The sequence below is a fragment of the Borostomias antarcticus genome, assembly GCF_949987555.1.
Source record: "Borostomias antarcticus genome assembly, chromosome: 14".
Taxonomy (NCBI): Eukaryota; Metazoa; Chordata; class Actinopteri; order Stomiiformes; family Stomiidae; genus Borostomias; species Borostomias antarcticus.
The window spans coordinates 11153393-11160684 of NC_140247.1; the positions used below are offsets into that span (position 1 = coordinate 11153393).

Sequence of the window (7292 nt, forward strand, 5' to 3'; positions counted from 1 at the left end):
AGACACCCACTATGCAAATACTGCCATTTATAGGCACACAGATATACTGTTCCTCTGTCCCTCTCTCACACACACGCACACAAACACCTCCAGCATTATCTGAAATGTTCCAAATACCATCGTCGTGACAGAAATATAGGCTAGGTACAAACTCCCTACACACATGTCCAAATCCCCCGGACAGGAGTGACCACCAGCACAACACGTATCTCTCCCTCTCCCTCCCTCCCTTTCCCTCTCCCTCTCCCTCCCTCTCTCCATTTCCCTCTACCCCAGCGCCACTTGGCGATGTCAGCTCTTTCTTATGAATATTCATAACACACAGTGGGGATACAGCATATTGGACGAGTCTTCTTTTACTTGGAGAGATGGCGAGTGGAGAGAGAGAGAGAGAGAGAGAGAGAGAGAGAGTGAGAGAGAGAGAACCACCCTTGCAGCACTTGCTACAATGTTCTTTGCAAGACCTCAATAGTGCATAATTATTCCTGGAGAGCGGGGAAAAAAAAACGTAAAACAGCTGCAATTCCTCTGCTCCTGTCTGTGTCTGTCTGCCTGCCTGCCTGCCTGTCTGTCTGCCTGCCTGTCTGCCTGCCTGCCTGCCTGTCTGCCTGCCTGCCTGCCTGCCTGCCTGTCCACCATAGCGTGGAAGGGTGAGTGGAGTATCCAGCTCAGCGCCTAAAGCTGCTTCCAACCCCAGAACCACCAAAAATACAGACTCACACGTCAGGAAAGCCGCGTGGCTCTCCGACTGCAAAGACACTCGCGGTCGCATATATTCCCTGAGAAGACAGAGAATACACTCATTCTGAGACACATTCGATTACACACACACGCACACTTACAAAAGTATCCCTTCAAAAGAGGATTATTTTCTCTTTATCAGGCTGTAAATGCCAGTGAGTCTCTACCGAGGGACCACGGCCATGAGGGAAATATCGCGCGCGCACGCACACACACGCACGCACACGCGCACACACACACACACACACACCTCCCCCCCCTCCGGCTCTGATGACGGGAGAGAAAGTGGGGCCGCTTTAAGGAGAGATAAGACAAAGTCAAACAGCACCCAAAACTCGGCGGCGCCGTGTCTTGGCTTCCTTAAGGGCCGCCGAGCGGCTCGGTCAAAACCGGCGGATTATAATTGGAGCGGCGGGGTCCAGGAATCAATAGAGCACCCCGACACTAGGGGCCCCGGCCGCTTCATACCCTCCCCTTCCATACCTGGGTTTCTCGAGCACACACACAAAAAAAAAAACTCAATTTCAGAATGGGTATGAACTATCGATTTCAGTGCTGCAATTCTCTCTCTCCGTCCGTCCCTCCCTCCCCCCTAAACCCCCCCACCCCTTCCTCCCTCCTCCTTCCTCTACACCTCAATTTCAGCTACTCTATACCCCCCCCTCGCTCTCCTCCCCTGGTCTCATTCTATCGTAATCTAGATGTTTTAATCTTTTTTTTTTTTTTCTTCTCCATCTCAATCTTACACATCTCAATCTTACACAAGACCACTTTTCCCCTGACCCCTGCCGGCATGGTCTCACAAGCCGCTACCATTTTCAACTCACTCCATGGATGGCATGTTGTTCTTTTCTCTCTCCCTCTCTCACATTGTGGTTGAACTGCTGAGGTCGGGGCTCTTTGTGTCCCTTCACCTTTGACACTGAATTTGCACAAGGCTTAAGCCCCCCCCCCCCCACCCCCACCCACCCAATCCCAGACGCCGTCTGCAGACGGACCAATCAACTCCCACGGAACACTGCACGCACAGACACTGTCTGGACAGCAGCGTGTCACCACGGCCGTAGCAGCCTGTAATCTTTCCATCAAGCCTGTTACCCGAGCTTAAATGCCAGGAAATATCAACAACGATTGCATCTGGCTTTTTGCGGCCGAGGCCATTTCTAAACCGGCCGCATTTGTCATTCATATTCGGATGGCTTACTGGGGTCAGCGGCAAGGCTAGCCAAGGCCCCCCGACCTGGGCTCAGCTCTGCTCAGCGGTCAGACATCCTGATGGAGGAGTGAGAGGGGCCGGTTGTCTCAGACGGGCTTTGTAACGGCGGAGCTCAGCTGGAACAGCTGTCTGAAGAGCCGGGCGTCACTGAGCCAGTGAGAAATGGCCCGGCGTCTCTTTAAGATTACTTTTCCTCTTAAAAACATCCACTTCGTCTGTGTCATCCCCTCTCTCTTCTGGTTATTGGAAAATAGCTCTGCGCCGGAGCCGAGGAAAACCATTCGATACCGGCACTGTCCGCATCCGTCACACGCTGACACACACACACACACACACACACACACAAAAAATAACGGCACATTTCATCCTCCGCATCCTAAACAGCCAATAGCACCAGACAAGGCATTTGTGACCCCAATCCATATTTCAATTTCCATCCTCTCATGCAAACTAATTCAATACTTGTTTGCCTTCCCTCGCAACCGATCACCAATTTGAGAAACAAGCTTCTTCTTAAGCTGGAACCGTCCGTCTCAGTCTCTCTCTCTCCCTCTCTCTACACAGAAAACGGTTGGAGCGACATAACTACACACATTCCCTCGAGCACAACTTTGTTTACACTAGTTTACAATGTTTACATTGCAGGTATACATGTATATCATCACACACACAGCCACAGGACGGACGCTGTTCCGGGGCCTTAAAATCATCCGCCAACAGAAACTAGCAGAGCTCCTCCCCTCACGGCGGCGGCGTCCGTGTCGAGGCGCGTTGCGGGCAGGTATTAACGACAAATTTAGGGGCTTAACCGCCGACAGCTTTACGACGCCCGAGCGCCCTCTACGACTTCCTTCCTGTCAGGTTCCATTAGCCGTGCCCTCCCGACGCACGCTCCGATTGGCTGGTATTCCCAGCGGTTGCGGGAGAGGAGCACATGGTGTAAATAAAGCAAACGGCGCCGTCTGCGAGGGGGGACAGGGAGGGGGGGCCGCCCCGACGACTTCTCCGACAAATCAGGACGGGTTTGGATGGAGTGGAGTTGACTGAAAAGCGTGAGCTTGGCTAGGAGTCGATGTGCTGACTGAGGCAGAGACTGGGCTGCCACTGCTGAGGGGGGAAAAATCTGCTCTACCCAAGGGAAAATGTTAGGGCTCTTAAAAGAAGGGGTATAGGTACGATGTTATAATCCACAGTGAAGCTAACACCGTGTCCTAACTACACGCGACGCGAGCGAGCGTCAGCGACGAAATGCGTTCCATTGCTTTGTTTTCTGTTGTTATGTCCTAACTGGACACGAGCAACGCAGCGCAACGTTTTAACTGCCCTTTTGACGCTCGCCCTGTTCCTATTTCCCTCCTGTCGCTCGTGTTGACAGGCGTTCGTTCTTTAACTGTCTTCAGTTGGGAATATAGACAAATGACGTAACAGAACAGGAAATTGATCGGTTTCAGTTAGGACAGCAAGCATGCGATGTCGCGTTCTGTTGCTCGCGTCGCAAGCAGTTAGGACATGGTGTAACCTATATCCCACTGCAACAGACCAGTCGTCACTAACCAAGGATTATCTGTATCTGGAGACGTCTATAACTGTTAATGTGTGGTTTCTGTGTTCCATCAGGTCTAGATGTTCTCACCGTCATCTAAACACAGTTTTTATTGTTGCCGCTGATTTTGCACTCAGCACTCAACCCTGTCAAGGAGCCCTCATGCCGTTCACACCGTATTTAACGGCCGGCTACTGTGTGAAAACATGGTGTAAGCTAAGCTGGTTCGTGCATTGCCAAATAGGGTGAGGTTCCCCATTCCACTAATAATGTTCATGTTACACAGCTTGATGATGCTAAGCTAATTATGCTGATGCTAAGCTAATGATGCCCGGACACGTTTCTTGAGACCTAGGCTACCCAACACCACACTGGCACTCAAAACCAGATAGTATCGCTATTCCAATCAAACAGGGGCCAGGTGGCGGTTCCAGTGCTGGCTGCCCACGGAGGACCGAGATCCGCACCCTGGTCTCGCCCGACCCGAATATGGCCTGATCCCGCAGGGGAGTGAGGTATTGGGCCGCCCTCCAATCCAGAGGGTGGTCGGTTTAATTTCAGCACCGCCTGGCGTCAGAGTCACGGTCACAGGCTTGAGAGAGTCAGCTGGTAGTCAGGGAGCTGGTAGTCTGGGAGCTGCTCTCTCTTCCAGATCGCCGACCGCGGGGTTGTGTGACGGACCATACCCAGCAGCAAGGCAGCGAAAGGGACGATTGGACAAGGCCTTAGGTTGGGTGTGATTGGCTCCCAAATTGGGTGAAAATGGCTCCCAAATTGGGTGAAAATGGGATAAAATCTCAAAGAAATTTTAGAAAGAAAAAAAAAAAAGAAAAAAAAACAGGGGAGAGTTGAACATCTCTGTACTCAACCCCCAACTGAACACCTGTCAGCCTACTCAGAAGAGGGAGCCGGATTCAGCCAGGTATGAGGGGGAGTCGGACAGGTCGGAGATGAACTCGAGTAGCTCATCCCTAAAGGCCAATTTCAAGACTGGGAATGGAATCAATGGTTATCTGAAAAGTGTTACAGTGTTCTTTAGAGACCGCGTCACCTCTCTGATGCCCGACGCGCATCAGTAATTACTGCTCCAAGCTTCACCACATGTGTGCTTAAAGAACCTGCCTTCATAATTGCTGAAGTGCACACTAGTAGATCTAGCCTTGAATCCCAGAGGAGTATTCCCAGAGAGGCAAATCCTTATGTAATGAAACTCAGTGTCAAAAATGTTTGTTTCCTGAAATAAACAATAACAACAACACCCTAACACCCACTTACACGGCATCTGCCCCAGTCATTTTTCCCCATCGGTGCGTGCTAACTCACTTCCTTCATTTCCCAGCTTGCTCAACCTGCATACTGCTGCATCTCCCCAGCCGGCCTCTTCCTGTTGCAGCCACGCTCTATAAGGCCCGTTAACAGCTCCGTCAAGGGAGCTACCTCTCTTGGCGTTGCGGTTAGTGAGCCGGGGTCGTTGGTTCGATCCCCGCTCGAGGCGTTCCTCCCACTCCGTTTGTTACACTGGTGTCAGAAGTTTGATGGCGGTCGTGGGGGAATCGGGGGGGGGGTGTATGTAAGGTACTGAGTACAGTCAAGTGTGAGGAAACACTCTCCCGGACTAAGGAGAGGATAGTGACGATCCCCTATGAGGCCTGTTAACAGCTCCAACAAGCGAGCTCTCTGTTGCGGTTAGCGAGTGGGTGGTTGTTGGTTCGATTTCCGAACTCGGGGTGAGTTCTCTACCCAGCCCCCATTCGCTACAATATTCTCTATAGAGCTTAGTTTCTGGCGGCCAACCCCTGCAGCGATGCACTGTGCTCAAATCCTGTATGGTGGTCACTAGCTAGGATGCCCAAGTTGTTCAATCATGGGTTCACAATCACAAAGAATGTAAGGGGGCAGATAAGGGGGCAGATAATATGCCCCGTACGTTTATGTCAAAGAACACCTTCCTTTCAGCCTCTGAAAGAACGCATGCATTTAAATAGAGAGCTTGAAGCTCAGGGTTCAGCTATTTTATTCTTACAACTTAAGTTTCCAATCTTTAGACATTAACAATAAGGCCTAGCTATTGTTAAGTTTTTTTTTTTTTTTTTTTTAGGTAACTCACATTTTCTAACAGCATCACCATAATGAATCACCTAGCTAGCAGCTATAAGGTACTAGCAAAACATATTGACACAGTCTGAGACTGATAACGTAAACCAAACAAACGTTAGGTTAGACATTAGTCTTTGGCTACGATCAGAACATATTATGATGTACAAGAATCTATCACCAACCGAAATGATATATCTGAAAATCCCATTTGTGCAACCAGGCATTGGGAGTTATGTTAACTTTGATTTTGGGCCTACGATGTGAGATGGGGGGAAGCAGCATCTCTGAAGCACAGCTAGCATGCTAGCTAGCTAGCACTAGCTAGCTAGCTAGGTCAGATCGTGTAGACAAGAAGCGAGCTGGACAAGCCGGTTGTTTCAAAACCAAGATCATACTCATACCGGTTGTATTCACCACATCGTTACAATCATTTCCCATCTCCGAGGGAAAACCTATAGTTTGTTTTTATACTCACCGTTTCTTGTTTATTCGGCGTCAAGATCGGGTCTTGACAGCAGCTGTCATTCTACATCCGGGTTTTGTTGGTGACGAAAACACACACGCATTTGAGGTACGCGCGATTTTAAACCTCGGGTAGCCCACATGGGCGAGGCTTTCGTCTTTGAGCGAAATAATGAAAAACTCGCCCGGCGGGAAAGCTGGTAACCCACATCAAGGGGACAGTCTGGTTTATCCACGACAGTGCACGCCCACATCTAATGAAATATAACCATGCGTTGTTTCATTAGTTTCTGATGCATTTTGAAATAGGCTGCATAACCAATGGGCGCTGTAATATTTGTATGATTTGCTCATTTGCACTCTTCCAGTAATAGTGACAGTGGCAGTATTTGTAACAACTCCAATTATGGTAGTATGGTCTGTAAAAGAGATAAGAAGATAAGATAAGAATAAACTGCATTGTCCCTGAAAGGAAATTTGTCTTGAACGTCAACGAAAATTAATGTGTTTTTAGAGATTGTTCTTCTGTGGGCTTATTACACATTTCTTATATCTAAATCAAAAACCGAATCGATTTTATTGCCAGGTTTTCACACATACTAGGAATTTGTTCTGGTCAGTTGGTGCCTAACACTGATGGATGGACAACATGGATAGACAAAATCAAAAAGCATGGATTTTCCACACCCCTACGTACTTCTGTACGTGTGGGATGTCTGGTTTGGAGGAAAAAATATGTAAATGAAAATAAAATTAAAGAAATGTAAAAAAAAAAAGAAAAAAAAAAAGTAGCCTACTGCAGTCTCTCTTCTTTCTTTCTTTTATACTGTTGGTCTCTCTCTCTCTCTCTCTCTCTCTCTCTCTCTCTCTTTCTATTTGCATAATTATTTGAATAGAGGGCGGGCTGACGACTAGACTTCTCTCACCTTTTTGTGCAACGAAGGCCTTGTGTATTCTAAATTAACACCGTATCAAGAGGCCTATGAGATCGATTAATGATAATTATATACAGCTTCAGAAGTATTATTGGTCATTTGGTTTGCTTTCGAGGGCAATCATACACAACGCACTTGGCTCCATATTGGTACAGTAAAGCAGCTAACAGAATATCACCTCACATAGCATAATGATAGGTTAGTGTTGCTATAGTACGTATTAGTCTATGACTTTGACTCCTGCTTCAGGCTGGCACCCTGTTTACCATTCGCTCAGCTCTGGAGGAGTTTAATACAA

At 48.4% G+C, this 7292-nt stretch overlaps 1 protein-coding gene across 1 annotated transcript in view; it reads right to left on the reverse strand.

Annotated features, from left to right (window-relative positions):
- spop (speckle type BTB/POZ protein) overlaps positions 1–6134 on the reverse strand; it is a 53816-nt gene extending 47682 nt beyond the window's left edge. Inside the window, exon 1 of the mRNA XM_084448445.1 lies at positions 6073–6134. The gene's annotated coding sequence lies outside the window, so the exon portion shown is untranslated. The remainder of the gene's footprint in view (positions 1–6072) is intronic.
- Positions 6135–7292: the final 1158 nt, after the last annotated feature.